Raw genomic sequence first — 19782 nt, forward strand, 5'->3', positions numbered from 1 at the left:
CCCACCTTTGGGGACGAAACGATATCCATTGCCTCTTATTGCTTTCAAAAAATTTCTCGTGCCAACATAGAACAACAGGAGTGTTGTGTTATTTTTTGTGATTTTCGGGGTTCGTTTGGACATTTTTATGCATTAACTGAGTTTTCAATGCATTTATGTGCATAATTCAAATTTGAACTACATGCACACGCTCCAGTGCATATAAATTGGTTGAAAAAACAAATCTGTGTCCTTGGGTGCATGCTTAGGTCCCATGCAAGAAATGGGAATGAATTTCAAACACCAGGGCACCGTTGATTGCCGGCAAAACATTGAGATGCATCGTTTTTAGATTCTAGTAAATCCAAAACTCGTCTGAAATTCATGAAACTTGGCATGCTATCATGGAGAGGAATCAACATGCCATGGTAAAAAAATTGTCCCATTTGGGGCAGGTTTGGGTATAAGCTCCTCACAAACCGGAGCTTCTCACAACAAGCATGATGGTTTTCGGTACGGAACGTCTCACCTTTGGGTACGAAACAATATCCATTGCCTCTTATTGCTTTCAAATTTTTTTCTCGTGTCAACATAGAACAACAGGAGTGTTGTGTGAATTTCTGTGATTTTTCGGGGTTCGTTTGGACATTTTCATGCATTAACCGAGTTTTCAATGCATTTCTGTGCATAATTCAAATTTGAACTACATGCACATGCTCCAGCGCATATAAATTGGTTGAAAAATCAAATCTGTGTCCTTGGGTGCATGCTTAGGTCCCATGCAAGAAATGTGAATGAATTTCAAACACCAGGGCAACGTTGATTGCCGGCAAAACATTGAGATCCCTGGTTTTTAAATTCTTGTAAATCCAAAACTCGTCTGAAATTCATCAAACTTGGCATGCTATCATGGAGCGGCATTAACATGCAGTGGTAAATTTTTTGTCCCATTTCGGGCTGGTTTGGGTATATGCTTCTCACAAACCAGAGCTTCTCACAACAAGCATGATGGTTTTGGTAGGGAACGCCCACCTTTGGGGACAAAACGATATCCATTGCCTCTTATTGCTTTCAAAAAATTTCTCGTGTCAACATAGAACAACAGGAGTGTTGTGTTATTTTTTGTGTTTTTTCGGGGTTCGTTTGGACATTTTTATGCATTAAGTGAGTTTTCAATGCATTTATGTGCATAATTCAAATTTGAACTACATGCACATGCTCCATTGCATATAAATTGGTTGAAAAATCAAATCTGTTTCCTTGGGTGCATGCTTAGGTCCCATGAAAGAAATGGGAATGAATTTCAAACACCATGGCACCGTTGATTGCCGGCAAAACATTGAGATGCCTGGTTTTTCAATTCTACTAAATCCAAATCTCGTCTGAAATTCATGAAACTTGGCATGTTATCATGGAGCGGCAGCAACAGGCCGTGGTAAATTTTTTGTCCCATTTGGGGCAGGTTTAGGTATATGCTTATCACAAACCGGAGCTTCTCACATCAAGCATGATGGTTTCGGTAGGGAATGCCCCACCTTTGGGGATGAAACAATATCCGTTGCCTCTTATTGCTTTCAAAAGTTTTCTCGTGTCAACATAGAACAACAGGAGTGTTGTGTTATTTTTTGTGATTTCTCGGGGTTCATTTGGACATTTTTATGCGATAACTGAATTTTCAATGTATTTATGTGCATAATTCAAATTTATACTACATGCACATGCTCCATTGCATATAAATTGGTTGAAAAATCAAAGATGTGTCCTTGGTTGCATGCAAGAAATGGGAATGAATTTCAAACACGAGGGCACCGTTGATTGCCGGCAAAATGTTGAGATACTTTGTTTTTAAATTCTAGTAAATCTAAAACTTGTCTGAAATTCATGAAACTTGGCATGCTATCATGGAATGGCACCCGACATGCTGTGGTATTTCAGTGTCCGTTTTGAGAGAAGGCGCACTCGAATAATGACAGCCAACAAAGGCATTTTGAAAAAAAAGCTGCCACTTTAATATCTCAAACGTTTGTATAATTCAAACCGTGTGCGTTCGGTTAACCATTCACATGACGCCACGTGTCTTGGTTTTAATGGCTATAGGAGGTGCCGTCTGGACAGCTGCTTGACTGAACAGGAGGCGTGCTAGCGCAGTCCGGTGCGCAGGCTCACCGGGAAGCGTACAAGCTGTTCAATGCAGGATATGTGCATCTCTTCAACGCAAACGGTTCAGATTACGGTATGCAAATTAAAGCCAGACTTCGGCGCTAAGCCAAGAGACACTACGATTTTTCAAAATATGCAGCTAAAAATCAATGGCACTATCTATTTTTTGCAACTAAAATTCAGTAATTAAGCATAGATTTCATTCATACTAGAGATTAATCAGTCGTTCTCACCGGGAAGCGAGACAACCTTGGACCGCCGCCCGCCTAGCTCCCACTGGTCTATATTAATGGCGCCGGCGAGCAGCCGCACCCCCCCATCCTCTCCACACACACAATTCATCTCTCTCCGCCCGCATCCTCGTCGCCGCTCTGAGTCCTTAAAGGCGCTAGTGTACGAGGATGCCGCTGAAGTGCCCCATCGGAGGGAGTGGCAACGCCGGGGCTGCTGAAGCACCAGAGCACGGCGTGAATATGGAGACAGAGGTTTCCGTCCCTGCTGATGAGGTGGAGAACGAGGCTGCCAACAAGCGGAGGCGGGTCGAGAAAGAACCGCAAGCGACTCCAGCAGGCCTAGACTTCATCAACAACCTCCCCGATGATATGTTGATAGTCATCATATCCCTCCTCCCAGTCAAATATCAGGCAAGGACAGCCGCCCTTTCCCGGAGGTGGCGCACCCTATGGCTCCGCACCCCTGTCGACCTCCTCGACACCCACAGGCTCTGCCATGGCTATCGCCAAAGCTTGGACGCGTTCTCCCAGATCCTCGGCAGTCATGATGGCCCAATCAAAGGCCTTATCGTGGGCAAGTTCCGTTCCAATGGCAAGGACCGAGCCAAGCTTGACGAGTGGTTCTGATCCCGTGCCTTAGATCAGCTCGAGAGGCTAAGTTATAATGATGGGCATATGCGCTTGCTGCCAACGTCCACGCTCTGCTTCGCGCCCACGCTGCGCCTCGCCAAGTTCATGAACTGCCATTCCCCCCCCCCCTCTTAATGATGCGCCCGCTCTTTTTCTACCACGACTGAAGCACCTCGAGCTCCGCGGCTGTACTGCACTCGAGTTCCTTCGTCTTCAGGCGATGAATTCGTCGAGTACCTTGCACATCACCTCCAGGACTCTCCGGACTATTTATGTGTGTTGTTGGTGCTGCAACGAGAAATCACAAAAGGTGGACCACAATATGGTCATCCAGGACACACCTTCACTTGAGAGATTACTTGTAGTTGATCAACAAGGTCCAACAAGAATCAATGTCATTTCTGCGCCAAAATTGAAAGTGATGGGCTACTCGTCTGTCAAATACTACAACTTTTAGGTACAACAGTCGCCTTATATACCACTCCTTCTTGATATCAACGTTATTTATAGTTTTGAAGATGTATGTTTGTCTGTCATCCAGCGAAGCTTCACCCAGACTCTGGGCACAGTGAAGGTCTTGGCACTAGAATCTGTCGTCCCCAACCTGGACCAAGTTGTCAGTTGCCTGAGATGCTTTCCGTGCCTGAAGAAGCTGTATATCGAGGTGATGTTCCTTTCCCGTTAAATGTTAACCATAAGGGAGTTCAATTTTTTGCACCTTTTCCCAAGTTTACAATGACAATGTACTACGATTTCTGAAGGAATTTTGGAGGATTTTAGGATATACACCCCCACCCCATATTGGTTGCTTCATTCATATGGTTACAATCGTCCAAAAGCATTTATCCTTTGGATTCATCTGTACTAGTTTTCTTAGGGAATTTTTCATCCAATCCAACCTCTTGTGAAGAAGGCTACATGTTTCTAGATTGTAATCAAATGCCCATGTTAATCATGCCAGATCGAAGATGGCACATTGGTGCATTTTACAAACCCTGCAAACCAAATGAGCGTGTAGCAGTGTTCAAAACTGCATGTAGGCACTAACACGTTCTCTTCTTTTGCAGTGCATATTAGGCCCGGAGGTGGATGATGTTTATAACGACAATCACATCGAATGCCTGGATCTGCATCTCTCAAATATTACTTTGAACTCCTACCGAGGGACCCCACCGGAGATTACAGTCACCAGGTTCTTTCTTGCCAGAGCAAAGGTGCTGAGTGTACTAAGGTTGAACACGCATTTAATTAGGAAATATCAATGGTATGATTATCAGAGCCGGCTGTAACTGTGGAATGGAAGTGCCTCCAAAAATGCCAAACTTCATATTGGAAGATCATATGGCAAAGCAATTGAAAGTTATTGTGACAAACCCATACATGACTTGTCAGCGGCTGATGCCTTTTCAGAAATGACGCAGCTTGCAATGTTTGAATTTGGGCATTGTAATCTTTGAATTTGAACCTTGCAATATTTATGGTATTTGTTATATTGAAACGTTTATGTTCTCTTGTCTCAATGCAAACAGTTCATCCGGGTGAACCGCATGTCGTCCATCGCACACACCTTGATCTGGCTGACCGTTTCTTTTGTGTTGCCTAATCACAAACAGTCCATCCGAGTGAACTGTATGTTGTACATCGAACACACCTTGATCTGGCTGACTGTTTCTTTTGTGTTGCCTAATCACAAATAGTTCATCCGAGTGAACCGTATGTTGTACATCGCACACACCTTCATCTTGCTGCCTATTTCTTTTCTTCCTACTCATCGAAAACGGTTAATTGAACTGAATTGTATGCCCTGAATCCCACACGCAACTAAAATCTGAACCGTGTTTGATGCATCCGTCATCGCAAACGTTTTGCACCTTTTTTGATGGGTTTTTTACACCACCGTTTGCGATTATTGCAACGCACACAGTTTCGTCGAAGGGTCTCTGATCGTAGTGTCACGTTAGCAGCATCCTGCAGTAGTGATGCTTCTTCTTCTCTCTTTGATTCTCAATACAAAGTTCTCCTCGATGTTCTTGGAGATCTATTCGATGTAATACTCTTTTGCGGTGTGTTTGCCGAGATCCGATGAATTGTGGATTTATGAACAAGATTATCTATGAATATTATTTCGTTCTTCTCTGGATCCTTATATGCATGACTTGATATCTTTGCAAGTCTCTTTGAATTATCGGTTTAATTTGGCCTACTAGATTGATCTTTCTTGCAATGGGAGAAGTGCTTAGCTTTGGGTTCAATCTTGCGGTGTCCTTTCCAAGTGGCAGTAGGGGCAGCAAGGCACGTATTGTATTGTTGCCATCGAGGATAAAAAGATGGGGTTTATATCATATTGCTTGAGTTTATCCCTCTACATCATGTCATCTTGCTTAATGTGTCGCTGTTCTTATGAACTTAATACTCTAGATGCATGTTGGATAGCAGTCAATGTGTGGAGTAATAGTAGTAGATGCAGAATTGTTTCGATCTACTTGACATGGACGTGATGCCTATATTCATGAGCATTGCCTTATATATTTTCATAACTATGCGCTTTTCTATGTTTGCTCGGCAGTAATTTGTTCACCCACCATAATACATGCTATCTTGAGAGAAGCCACTAGTGAAACTATGGCCCCCGGGTCTCTTTATTATTATATTGCATCTCTTTTATTTACATCGCATCTCGTTTACTATTTTGCAATCTTTACTTTCCAATATATACAACAAAAATACCAAAAATATTTACTTTACTATCTTTATTATGTCTCACTTTTGCGAGTGACCGTGAGGGGATTGACAACCCCTTTATCGTGTTGGTTGCAAGGTTCTTGATTGTTTGTGCGGGTACTAGGTGCCTTGTGCGTTGTCTCCTACTTGATTGATACCTTGGTTCTCAAAACTGAGGGAAATACTTACGCTACTTTGTTGCATCACCCTTTCCTCTTCAAGGGAAAACCAACACATGCTCAAGAGGTAGCAAGGGACACCGCGGTACTCGCACGGGCACGCTCGTGCTGAAGACGCCCAAGGTTGATGGCGACCTTCAACTGGCGACTCGTGTGCCAGTCGGAGGCCCTCCGTCTCGAGGCGAGAATCGACGTCGGAAAGCTCTCCTCCAAATCCACTAAGTGCGTCCATCGCTTCCCGGAAGAGGTGATTGCGGATGACGCTGCGCCCGCGTGCAAGCTCCAGCGCGCGCCGAGCCCGTCCTCCTCGCCGGGGGCTGTCGAAGAGGCACCAGGTGGCTCGCTCGTCCCCGGCAAGGAGCCGCTGGTCTGCGCTTCTCCAATTGCTCCCCAGGCCTCCGTGGAGGTGCCAGGTGGCATGACCTCGCCGCTCGAAGATGAAGCCAACGCCGGGGTTGCCAAGCCACCGGCGATGATCAATGGAGGAGGTCTCGGCACGCCTCCTGCGCCCCAAGGTTGACCGCGGGGGAAGGATGCTAGGGGCACAGACTCGTGGCCCCCAGTGGCCCATTGAAAGTGCAACTATCCCTGGGTGGTTTTGGTAATTCCTAACAATATAATGCTCATTGAGCTAATGCTATCTCAAGATAAATATTTCAGGAAATCTCAATGATTGGCATGGCATGGATTAGGAATGTGGACCCCTCAAAATGCTAAGGACAAAAGATTGGCTCAAGCTCAAGACTCTACATTTTACTTTTAGTGATCCAAGATCACATTGAGTCCATAGGAAAAGTCAATACTATTAAAAGGGGAAGAGGTGTTGCTTAATGAGTTACTTGCTCAAAATGCTTAGTGATATGCTCCAAAAAACCTCAACTACTTTCTCATATCCACATATGTCCCAAACCAAAAGTCAAATTCGGCCCCACCGAAATTTCCTATCCAGCACCACCGAGTTCACTTGACATAGCCACTGCCACAAACCCTAGTCATTTCGGTCTCACCGATAGGGATCTCCGTCTCACCGAGATGGGATTGCAACCTCTCTGTTTCCCTTCGTAACATTTCGGTCCAACCGAGATGAGCGATCGGTCCCACCGAGATTGCAATGCAAACTCTCTGTTTCCCCTTCGTAACGTTTTGGTCTAACCGAGATGAGCGAATCGGTCGCACCGAGTTTGCCTGACCAACTCCGTGTTTGCTTATTACCAAAATTGGTCCCAACAAGTTTGTGTAATCGGTCTCACCGAGATTATGTTATGCCCTAACCCTAATGAAATCGGTCCCACCGAGTTGACATGTCGGTCCCACCGAAAATCATAACGTTCACATTTTGAACTAAATCGGTCTGACCGAGTTTTTTGATTCGGTCCCACCGAGTTTGGTGATTTGTGTGTAACGGTTAGATTTTGTGTGGAGGCTATATATACGCCTCCACCCACTCTTCATTCATGGAGAGAGCCATCAGAACACGCCTACACTTCAAGCATACATTTTCTGAGAGAGAACCACCTACACTTGTGTTGAGGTCAAGACATTCCATTCCAACCACATAAATCTTGATCTCTAGCCTTCCCCAAGTTGCTTTCCACTCAAACCCTCTTTCCACCAAATCCAATCCTATGAGAGAGAGCTAAGTGTTGGGGAGACTATCATTTGAAGCACAAGAGCAAGGAGTTCATCATCAACACACCATCTATTACCTTTTGGAGAGTGGTGTCTCCTAGATTGGCTAGATGTCACTTGGGATCCTCCGTCAAGATTGTGGAGTTGAACCAAGGAGTTTGTACGGGCAAGAAGATCGCCTACTTCATGAAGATCTACCCTAGTGAGACAAGTCCTTCATGGGAAACGGCCATGGTGGGATAGACAAGGTTGCTTCTTCGTGGACCCTTCGTGGGTGGAGCCCTCAGTGGACTCGCGCAACCGTTACCCTTCATGGGTTGAAGTCTCCATCAACGTGGATGTACGATAGCACCACCTATCGGAACCACGGATAAAAAATCTCCGTGTCTACATTTCGTTTGCTCCCTCCAAACTCCTCCATTTACCTTCATATACAATTGTTTTACATTCCGCTGCTATACTCTTAGAATTGCATGTGTATGTTGATTACTTGAATTGTGCTAAGTTGTTAAAATCTTCCAAGACTTAAAACTGGGAAAAGGCTAAATTTTTATTTGGTCAAGTAGTCTAATCACCCCCCCTCTAGACATACTTTCGATCCTACAAAGTGGTATCAGAGCTTTGGTCTCCATTTGCTTTGATTTCCATAGCTTTTGGTGATCATAGCCTTGGATTCCCAACCTAGGAGAGTATGGCGTCTAGTGAGGGAAATTACCACCGTAGAGGTCCTTACTTTGATGGTACTAATTTTGCTAGTTGGAAGCCTAAGATGAAAATGCATATTCTTGGACATAACCCCGTCGTTTGGGCTATTGTGTGTATTGGCTTGCAAGGTGAATTCTTTGATGGGAGAGAACCGAACCGTGAAGCTACCGCGGAAGAGTTGAAGATGCTGCAATACAATGCTCAAGCTTGTGATATTCTCTTCAACAGATTGTGCCCTGAAGAATTCAACAAAATCAGCCATCTTGAGGATGCAAAGAAAATTTGGGATACTTTGATTGATATGCACGAAGGTACCGACTCCGTCAAGGAATCCAAATTGGATGTGCTTCAAAGTCAACTTGACAAGTTCAAAATGAAGGATGGTGAAGGTGTCGCTAAAATGTACTGTAGGCTTGCTCTCTTCACAAATGAGATTGCCGGCTTAGGAAGTGAAGAGATGACTGATAGATTCATCATCAAGAAGATCCTAAGAGCCTTGGATGGAAAATATGATACCGTGTGCACATTGATCCAAATGATGCCCAATTACAAAGATCTCAAGCCAACGGAAGTCACTGGAAGAATTGTTGCTCATGAGATGTCACTTAAGGATAAGGAAGAGCTCCACAACAAGTCAAGTGGTGCTTACAAAGCCTTATGTGAAGCTCCCACATCATCAAGTGAGAAACGAACCTTCAATGAAGAATTGAGCCTAATGGTGAAGAACTTCAACAAGTTCTACAGGAGTAGAAGCAAGGAAAGAAGCTCCAAGTTAAGGTCCTACAATGACAAGAGATCTTCAAGTCGTGAACGCAATTGCTACAATTGTGGAAGACCCGGACACTACTCTAATGAGTGTACGGCTCCCTACAAAAGAAGAGAACATTTTCCCAAAAGAAGAAGTAGAAGAGAAGAATCACCACCTAGAGAGAGAAGGAGTAGAGATGACCGTTATGAGCGAAGACCCTCTCGGAGAAGCAAGGATTCGGAAAGGAAGGACAAGTCATCAAAGAGCTACACAAAAATAAGACATCAAGCTCATGTTGGTGAATGGGTATCCGGCTCCGACTCCGACTCCGACCATCACTCCGAAAGAAGTTATCACTCCGACTCCGAATATACTCAAGATGAAGGTGTTGCCGGTCTAGCAATTGTGTCAACCAACTCCTATGACATATTTAACTCACAAAATGAAGGAATTGGAAGATGCTTCATGGCTAAAGGTCCAAAGGTAACAAACCCCAAGTATGTTGATTTTAATAGTGATGAAGATGATTTGCTAGGAGATGATGATTTACTTGTTGACAATTCTAGTTATGAAAACTATGATGAACTTGCTATTAATCATGTTAATTAAGATAAAACGAATGACGATGATAAGAAGGAGATTGAGAGTCTAACTAAAGAACTAAACACTCTTAAGTTAGCTCATGAAACTACCTTGGAAGATCATCAAGAACTTTTAAAGACTCATGAGAAGCTACGCTTTGAAAAGCTCAACCTTGAGCAAGAGCATGAGTTCTTAAAAGCAATCAATGATGATCTTCCCAAGAAAAGTTCTTCTTACATTGCCAAGTGTTTACTCTTGTCTACTTACATGCCACAACTTAAATCTAGCAAGAAGCACAAGAAAGATTCTGCCTCTAGTAGTAACAACAATCATGCTAAATCCAATGTTGTTGCTTCTAGTAGTTCTCTTGATTCCACTAATGATTCTTGTTGGGGATATTACCACTGGGCGTAAACCGGCCAGGAGACGCCGGGTTAACCCCATAAGTAGTTCATCTGTATCTGAAGTCCATGAAGACAGACGGTAACTCTTTATGAAGGCCCAGGGCCCAAAGCCGGTTTAAGGCTTGTAGACATAAACAAACATTGATATGTAAACTTGTGTTGTAAGATAGAAGTAGTAGAGACCGAGCCGGACACGATTATGAGCCGGCCTCGGGATTCTGTAAACCGACGGGCGTCAACCCATGTATATAAGGGGACGACCTGGCAGCGGTTCAAGTACAACAGACAACAACTCGAGACTCAAGCAAAGCGTATTCGCTCCCTGGTCATCGAAACCCCAGCAATTCCATCACAACTAGACGTAGGCTTTTACCTTCATCGTAAGGGACCGAACTTGTATAAAACTCCCTTGCATCCCTTGTCCGCTTTAACCCCTTTAAGTTAACCCGTAGCGATGGCTCCACGACTAAGTCCTTTCTCTAGGACACCTGCCGTGACAAAACCACGATAGTTGGCGCCCACCGTGGGGCTATCGCACGATGGTTTCAAGATCTTGGAGGGCAACTTCGGAGGACTCAAGGGTTACGCTGTGGGACGGATGACCAAGAGTCGTCGCGGCAAGCTCTACATCGATGATGCAGGCTGGGGCCCCGAGGCCGGCTCAATCGAGTACGAGTACCGGGTCCCCTTTGGTGGCATACACGTTTTCATTGGCAAGATCGGCGAACCGGGCCCTGAGCCGGACATCTGCATCGACCTCGTCGAAACGGCTCAGCGTGCGAGATCTGCCCGGGTCAAGCCTGTCATGAAGCGTGCCTTCGTGGGAGTTATCCATGGAGGGGAATCTGAGGATAGATCGGAATCTGGTGGTGAGACCGTCGTTTATTCCGGCGATGAGTCATCGACCGGAGAGACCGAGTCGTTATATCAGTTACAAGATGGCCGGATTGGGGGCTGTTCCGATGGCGACAGTATTCCGGACCCCTTTGATCTACCAAACCGGGTTGCGATCTTCATGGCCGGTACGCAACCGGCGCTCCACTCTCCGACCGCAGCAGCGATGATTTCCAGATCAGCAGCGGCAGCAGCGGCCGGGGCAGGAGGCCCTGTGCGACCGCCAACTCAGGTTCTATCTGATTTGTTTGACGCATCGGCAATGCTGATGGCGGAGGTTAACCCGGCAGATCAGGATGCACACAATGCGGAAATCGCGAAAGTGAAAGATCAGATCACCCAGTCCAAAGCCGACTTAGCAGCTGAGGATACCAGGATGGCTGCGGAGCAGGCCGCTTTGGATGCACAAGCTTACTGGATTATGCTGGATCAGAGTGCGTCGAACGAAGTCCTGAAGAGGAGGCACCGATCTCGCCTGCCGCCGGTTTATGACGCTAGAAATCTCTTTAACACCCCAGGAGCAGGGACCAGTAATCCGCTGGTGGTAAACCGGGCGGAGGCACCTGGAGCAGGGGCGCCGGTTCAGCCACGTTTGGCGGATCCGCCTCGTCAGAACAACATTGTAACACCGCATGTCCCCACACCACCGGGTCATTACTCTAACTCGATGGACAACATTGTCGCTGCCGCTTCACGGCTGGCGGCCATCCCGATCGAAGGCGATTCTCCGGCGGCGGTCGAGACGCGTCGGGTTAAGGAGCTTCTTCAGACAGCCTTGGTTCAACAGGAGGCTTATTCATATAGTCGCGATCGAATTCATTCCACTCCCCGTCCAAGCCGGAGTTATAGCAGGCGTATGGATGAACCAACAGTGTCAAGCAATGCGCGGAACCGTGATCCGCCCCGTGGCAACAACGCGGCGGGTGGTGCTGGTGATGCTCAGGAGGTGGTGGACCGGGCTCGGGCACGCAGAGAGGCCAAGTTAGCGGCGCAGCATGAAGCCCGTCAGCTTACTCCGGTTCATCCAACCACATCGGTGGAACCAGGAGTTACCTCTAGTTCTTTGGGAGTGACGTGTCTCGTCCCGGCGTTGCGCAATGTGCGCCTGCCCAAGGATTTCAAGGGCCCGCGCAAGGTGCCGAATTACACCACCGATTTATCCCCTGAAACATGGGTCGAAAACTATGAGATGGCCATGAGATGCTGGATGTGGATGATGCGGCATGTGCGAAATACTTCACCATGATGCTAGAAGGGACGGCCCGCACTTGGCTAAAGAGCTTACCGGCTAATTCTATCAGGTCATGGGCCGAGTTGAGAGCCCGGTTTGTTCAGAATTTCAAGGATACATGAAAGCAGCCCATGTCAATTGTAGACTTAGCTACCTGTGTCCAGGAGGAAGGAGAGTCAACAACCCATTGGGTGTGCCGGGTTTCAGAGATTTTGCATTCATCGGACCGCATCAATGCTGACACCGCAGTTTTAACATTAGAAGGTAATTGCCGATTTGAACCCCTGAAGTTCAAGTTGGGACGGCTCAAACGTCATTGTAATGACATGGGAACCCTCATGGCTGCACTGATGAAGTATGCCGACTCTGATAGTACCAAGGATCCCGAGTCTGACGGTGATAAGACAGGGAAGGGAAAAAAGAGCGGCAATGCTAAGGGGCAGCACCACAACCCGGCGGGTCATGGAAACGGCGGCAAGCGTAAGGCGGACCACGGTTTAGACTTTGTGGCTAATACTAATACACATGACAAGGGCCAGAGGCGTAAGGGTAAACCGCCCCAGCGCGGTGGAGGGCCAAGTCCTAATCCGGACCGTTTGTCTTATCTGTTGAACCAGCCCTGTCCAAAGCATGGGACGAAGGAGATCCCGTCCACGCACCTCTGGAAAGATTGTTACATCATGCAAGAGTTCAAAAATTCTGACTCTTTCCTGTATGATCATGGACCAGGAGGCGGTTCGGGCCCCGGGTGTCATGGGCCGGGTTATGGTGGAGGAAATTCCGGTTCAGGCTTCCACGGTAATCAGGGTGGACATAACAATCAAAGTAATCAGGGTAACCAAGGTGGCTATAATCATCAGGGCAATCAGCAGCAGCAGCAGTCGGGTTACCAGAGCAACCCGAAGCAGTTGAATAGCGGACAGTATCATGTCTTCACCACTAGCTTGGACAAGCGCGATCAGAAGCTTCATAAAAGGGCGGTGAATGCCGTTGAACCGGTGGTGCCTTGTTATTTGCGTTGGTCCAAGCAGTCGATTGTGTGGAGTAGAGAAGATCATCCACCCCGGGTTGACAATCCGGGCCATCTGGCTCTGGTGGTGGCACCTCAGGTGGGAGGTTATAAGTTCACTAAGGTACTGATGGATGGAGGGAGTAGTATCAATATCCTTTATTATGAAACTTTCCGTCGCATGGGGTTAACAGATAAAAATCTTAAACCGTCCAATACGGTGTTCCATGGTGTGGTGCCTGGTAAGTCGGCATATCCTGTTGGTAAGATAGCTCTGGAGGTGGCTTTTGGAGATGAGCATGACTTTTGAAGTTGTGAAAATCAGAAGCCCGTATCATGCCCTGTTTGGACGGCCAGCTTATGCTAAGTTTATGGCACTGCCTTGTTATGTCTATCTGCAGCTCAAGATGCCGAGTCACAAGGGAACTATAACCGTGCATGGGAGCCGCAAGATTGCTCTGGAGTGTGAAGAAGGTGATGCGGCTTATGCTGAGTCGGTTTGTGCAACAGAAGAGTTGAAGTTTTACAAGGACAATGTTGATCCGGCAGATATGACTTCATTGAAGAAACCAACTAGAGAGCATGATCCGGCCCTGAAGTTTAAATCGGCTGATGAGACTAAGCTTGTTGACTTCGTGCCTGGCGATTCGTCCAAGCAGTTTAGCATCAGTGCTAACTTGGATCCGAACTAGGAAAGCGCGCTCATCGAGTTCATCCGTGGGAATCGGGACATCTTTGCATGGAATCCTTCTGACATGCCAGGTGTACCGAGAGAACTCGCTGAGCACACTCTCAATGTTGATCCCAAGTATAAGCCGGTCAAGTAGTTCCTCGGCCGGTTCAATGAAGAAAGATGCAAAGCTATTGGAGAAGAAGTAGCCAGGCTCTTGGCGGCTAGGTTTATCGTTGAAGTATTCCATCCTGAGTGGTTGGCTAATCCGGTGTTGCTCCCTAAAAGAACGACACTTGGCGTATGTGTGTGGACTACACAGATCTTAACAAAGCTTGTCCAGCAGATCCTTTTGCCCTCCCTCGTATTGATCAAATTATTGATGCTACGGCGGGTTGCGAGCGTTTGAGCTTTTTGGATGCATATTCTGGTTATCATCAGATCAAAATGGCAATTAAGGACCAGGAGAAGACAACCTTCATAACTCCCTTTGGAGCCTTCTGCTATGTGTCCATGCCCTTTCGGCTCAAGAGTGCCCAGGCGACTTATCAACGGTGTGTGCAGAATTGTCTCCATAAACAGATCGGCCGCGATGTTCACTCCTATGTGGATGATATTGTGGTGAAATCAAGGAAGAAGGAGACATTGATTGATGACTTGAAGGAAACCTTTGATAACCTGCGGGTTTATAACATGATGCTTAATCCGGCCAAGTGTGTCTTTGGTGTACCTGCAGGCAAGCTCTTGGGCTTTTTGGTGTCTAACAGGGGCATTGAAGCTAATCCGGAAAAGATCAAAGCCATCACCTCCTTGGCTAAACTGAAGTGTATCAATGATGTTCAACGCCTGGCAGGCCGGATTGCCGCGTTGAGCCGGTTTGTCAGTCGCCTTGGCGAGAAGGCCATCCCTTTATATCAGATGCTGAAGAAAACGGATAACTTCGTCTGGAGTGATGCCGCTAATGAAGCATTTGAGGACTTGAAGCGGCAGCTGGCTAATCCGCCGATTCTCGCTGCTCAAGTGGACAAAGAACCATTGTTGCTATATGTGTCAGCTAATGCTCGGGCTGTTAGTGTGGCTATTGTGGTGGAGCGCAAGGAGGCAGGAAAGGAATATCCGGTTCAGCGGCCGGTTTACTATATTAGTGAGGTACTCATTGAGTCCAAGCAGAGGTACCCGCATTGACAAAAATTGGTGTATGGGGTTTTTATGGCAAGCCGGAAGCTTAAACAGTATTTCCAAGGTCATCCCATCACGGTGGTCAGCTCTGCTCCGTTGGGAGATATAATCCAGAATAGGGAGGCAACTGGCCGGATTGCTAAGTGGGCTATAGAGCTTGGGCCTTACGGGTTGAAATACATACCCCGAACGGCGATCAAATCTCAGGCACTTGTGGATTTCATCAATGATTGGACAGAGTTACAAGCGCCAGAGGAGAAGCCGGATCATACTTATTGGACTATTCATTTTGATGGGTCCAGGAAATTGGAGGGCTCGGGGGCTGGAGTCGTATTAACTTCCCCACGAGGTGATAAGTTTTGTTATGTTCTCCGTTTAATGTTCCCTTGCACTAACAATGCAGCTGAATATGAGGCTTTACTCCATGGTCTTCGGATGGCTAAGGCGGTGAACCTAAGCCGAGTTAAGTGCTTCAGTGACTTGGATCTGGTGGCTCAACAAGTGTCCGGCACTTGGGATTCCAAGGACCCATTAATGGCAGCATATCGTCGTGACGTGGATATTGTTGCAGGTCAGTTTAAAGGTTATCAGGTGGATCATGTGGACAGCGGAAGAATGAAGCGGCGGACGCTTTAAGCCGCCTGGGTTCCCAACGTAAACCGGTTCCACCTAATGTCTTCCTGGATGTTTTGCATAATCCGTCCATCAAGCTCCCTGGTGAAGAGGATTTGGCTGTTCCTGATCGGGAGGCTCGGTTGGTGGCGGTTCTTCATGTTATCTCGGATTGGACGGTTCCATATCTGGCGTATATGAACCGGGGCGAGTTACGAGAGGATGAAACTTTGGCCAGGCAGATAATCCGGCGGTCCAAGTCCATGACTATTATCAATGGAGAGTTACATCATTGTAGTGTGACAAGGGCGTTTCAACGATGTGTGTCCCCTGAGGAAGGACGTGAAATTTTGCGTGAGATCCACGAAGGAGATTGTGGTCACCACGCCCGTTCAAAATCTTTGGTGGCCAAGGCGTTTTGTCACGGTTTCTATTGGTTGACAGCTCATGCTGATGCCGAGGACTTGGTCAAAAGATGTGATGGCTGTCAGAAATTCTCAAGGCGCGCTCATGTACCGGCTCAAGAATTGAGGATGATTCCAATCACCTGGCCGTTTGCAACATGGGGGCTGGATATGGTTGGGCCTTTCAAGAGGTCCAAGGACAAGAAGACCCACCTTTTGGTGGCGGTTGATAAGTTCACGAAGTGGGTGGAGGCAGAGCCAGTTAGTAAGTGTGACGCAACTACGGCGGTTCAATTCATCAAAAAGGTGATCTTCCGGTTCGGCTTTCCACACAGCATTATAACAGACAATGGTACCAATCTGTCAAAGGGTGCCATGAAGGAGTTCTGTCAATGTGAGCACATCCGGCTTGACGTGTCATCAGTGGCTCACCCCCAGTCCAATGGTCAAGCGGAGAGGGCCAATCAAGAGATCTTGAGAGGCATCAAACCCCGGCTTATGGTTCCTTTGCAACGGACGCCGGGTTGTTGGGTTGAGGAGTTACCTTCTGTGTTGTGGAGCATCAATACCACACCCAACAGATCAACAGGATACACACCATTCTTCATGGTTTATGGAGCGGAAGCAGTTCTTCCTAGTGACATCCGTCATGACTCGCCTCGTGTAGCGGCATATGTTGAAGCTGACAACGAGAAGGCATGGCAGGAAGCTCTTGACCTGTTAGATGAGGAACGTGACATGGCAGCAGCCCATTCGGCGATTTATCAGCAAGATCTGCGTCGTTATCATAGCCGCCGGGTTAGAACCAGAACCTTTCAAGAAGGTGATTTGGTGCTTCGGCTCATCCAGGATCAGACGGATATGCATAAGCTATCCCCCCCTTGGGAAGGACCCTTTCTGGTCAGCAAGAATCTGCACAACGGGTCATACTACCTAATCGATGTTCGAGAGCGCAAAGACTCACGTAAATCGGAGGAGGAGACCAACCGGCCGTGGAATATTGCTCATCTTTGGCCCTACTATACTTGAAGCTATAGGCTCTGCTTATGTACATATTATGACATTGTATATATTATGATCAATACAATAAACCGGAACCTCAGCTAAAGCGGGGTATCCGTTGTTACATCATGTGTGGTTACATGGAGCTTACAAAGTGGCGTCCGGTTTAACCCTTGATTTAGCTTCTCAAAGCTTTATATTACATCACTTGGGGGCTTGGTCGTATCCGAACCATAGCTACACCTCTTGATCGGTGCAATGCCACAGCATCACTTGGGGGCTTGGTCGTATCCGAACCATAGCTACACCTCTTGATCGGCGCAATGCCACAGCATCACTTGGGGGCTTGGTCGTATCTGAACCATAGCTACACCTCTTGATCGGCGCAATGCCACAGCATCACTTGGGGGCTTGGTCATTTCCGAACCACAGTCACACCTCTTGATCGGCTCAAAGCCACATTTATCCGGGGCCAAAGAGAGTGTTGTAAAACAACAACTCAAACATAGGCACCCACTGAGCATAGCTCACAATGTTGCTTGGGGATTATTTGCTGTAGAAATGAACTAAGAATCTACACTTGTAACAGGCTATCAAGCCATGGCTTGGAAGCCTGGTGTATACACCTAAAACCCTGGGTTAACCTGCCTATTTAAGTAAGTCACTCCGCCCAGGTAAACCTGGTATGACCCTTCGAACTTTGACAAGTTAATCTAAAATGAAGACCCTGAACTTGTCAAGTTAAAACGATGATTGGTTAAGGATTGGGGACCATCTTAAAAGGCTTTGCAAAAATGGTTTAACTCGGTGGCCTGGGAGCCCATGAAAAGCCTTGAATTTGGGGCCTGGCAGCCCGTGAAAAGCCTCGACTACAATGGTTTTTATTTGCCTTTTGCTAAGTTTTCTTTGTTTCATAAGATTTGTGATGTTTTTAAAACCGGTGTTTATCAACCCGGTTAAGCTGTCAACTACAAGTTGTCAGTACACGATCAAATTATAATCCGGAGACTATCAGCCCGGTCTGGTTTTGACTCAAAGTCACCAGTATGGAATAAACCGGTGTTTATCACAGCCGAAACGGTTTTCTGATAAAGCGGGATCATATAACAGGAGTTACTTCTACTCCGGATTAGGGTTATTACCCTCATTACAAAGTTGGTCAGCCAACACCATGCCTAAAGGTCACAGGTATCATATATTTCCATATTTGGTTATATTTTACAACCTTGGTTATATATATATATATTTGGGTATCATGACCCGCCCGGTAGTAAACCGCCAGGGCGCTTTAAGCTTTGTATCTGCAGGAACAACTTGAATAAATAGCTATGGATTATGAACGTCATATCTTAAGCATGGCGGATTAGCACGCATCAGTTGCAGATAAATATGCACGAAGGCATAACAGACCAAGTGTTTTAACTAGCCTATTACAAGGCGTTTCAGTGCCCAAAGGGATAATTGTTTCTCAATAAGCATTGCAGTACGTGGAAGACTAAACCGGCCCCCGGATTATGATTGCTTATCAGCTTGACCTGACGGCTGCGGATCATCTTGCACCGGTTCATCTTCTTCGTCTCTACCCAGCGGCTGGAAGTCAACAGTTGTCCAGTTGATCCCAGTTAAAGCTTGGAACACAGCGTCGTCGCTTAGAAGGGTTGACGGTTCAATATCAGGGGCATAAGTGTGCTTATGGATTGGAGGGATCAGATTTTGCGCTTCCGGAATTGGTGCAGAAACACGTCTGTTCTTATCATCATAACTTGCCTGATAGTATAAGAGATCAGCTTCTTCAGCTAATTGACGAGCCAGTAGACGTACTTCCCGGTTTATGGCACGGAGATCCTCCTGGCCAAATTCTGATCCGTCTTCTTTTAAGCTTGGGAAGCCTTTAGCCACGTCCACCGGACCAAGATCAGGCACCCACGCCTTTGCACGGGTTAGAGCGGTCAGAGCTCCGGCCCTTGCCGCAGCTTTCTTTAGTTCTTCAACCCAGGCAGGCAGCATGGATAGCCTTTCTAAGGTGTCCTTGATCAATGTTGGAGGAGGTTTATTGTGTGAAGCGGTGCAGATGATCCGCTGCGCGCCGGTATACAGCTGCTCTATCAGAGTATAGGCCGCTTTCAATTTCTTCTGTACGTCAGAGCCTAGATGGCTAATACGAGTTCCTGCATCATTATAAGCATCAGTAAACCAGCAACACATGGGAAGATATGTTGAAAGTATAAAGCAAGGATGCTTACCAAACACAGCAGCGGTCATAGCATGTACTTGCCGCTTTACACCAGTTAGCTCGTCTACCACCGGTTTGAGAGCTGCTTCTGCGTCTTCAGCTCTTTTCTGCAAAGCGGATTTCTCTGTGTTCCAATCCGCCCGCTCCTTGTTGAAGCTCTCCTTTAGCTTTTCCATAGCGGCTAAGGCGCTCGTCAGCTCATCTTTTGCCTTGGAAGTTTCGACCTGTTGGGTTTTGAGGTTCTCTTGCAGATCAGCGGTTTGGCTTTCCTTCTTGCTTAGTTCAGCCTATAAAGAGACAGATATATAATGAGTTGACAGTACATATTTGAAGTACCAAGCACATAACAAGTTATGCCCTTAGTACTTGGGGGCTAATGCATATTTTCTCTTTATCAGAATTTTTTACAAGTCCCAAGCACAATACAAATATTAAGCTTGGCACTTGGGGGCTAATGTGTATTTGCTCATAAAATGCTGATATGGGAATTCTTCTACAAAGTCCCGGTTCATCTTTATAAAGTTAAACCGGCCCTTGGGGGCTACATCAGTGAAGTTAAGATGCATTGTTGCAAACAT

The sequence above is a fragment of the Aegilops tauschii genome, chromosome 4 (genome assembly GCF_002575655.3).
Source record: "Aegilops tauschii subsp. strangulata cultivar AL8/78 chromosome 4, Aet v6.0, whole genome shotgun sequence".
NCBI lineage: Eukaryota > Viridiplantae > Streptophyta > Magnoliopsida > Poales > Poaceae > Aegilops > Aegilops tauschii.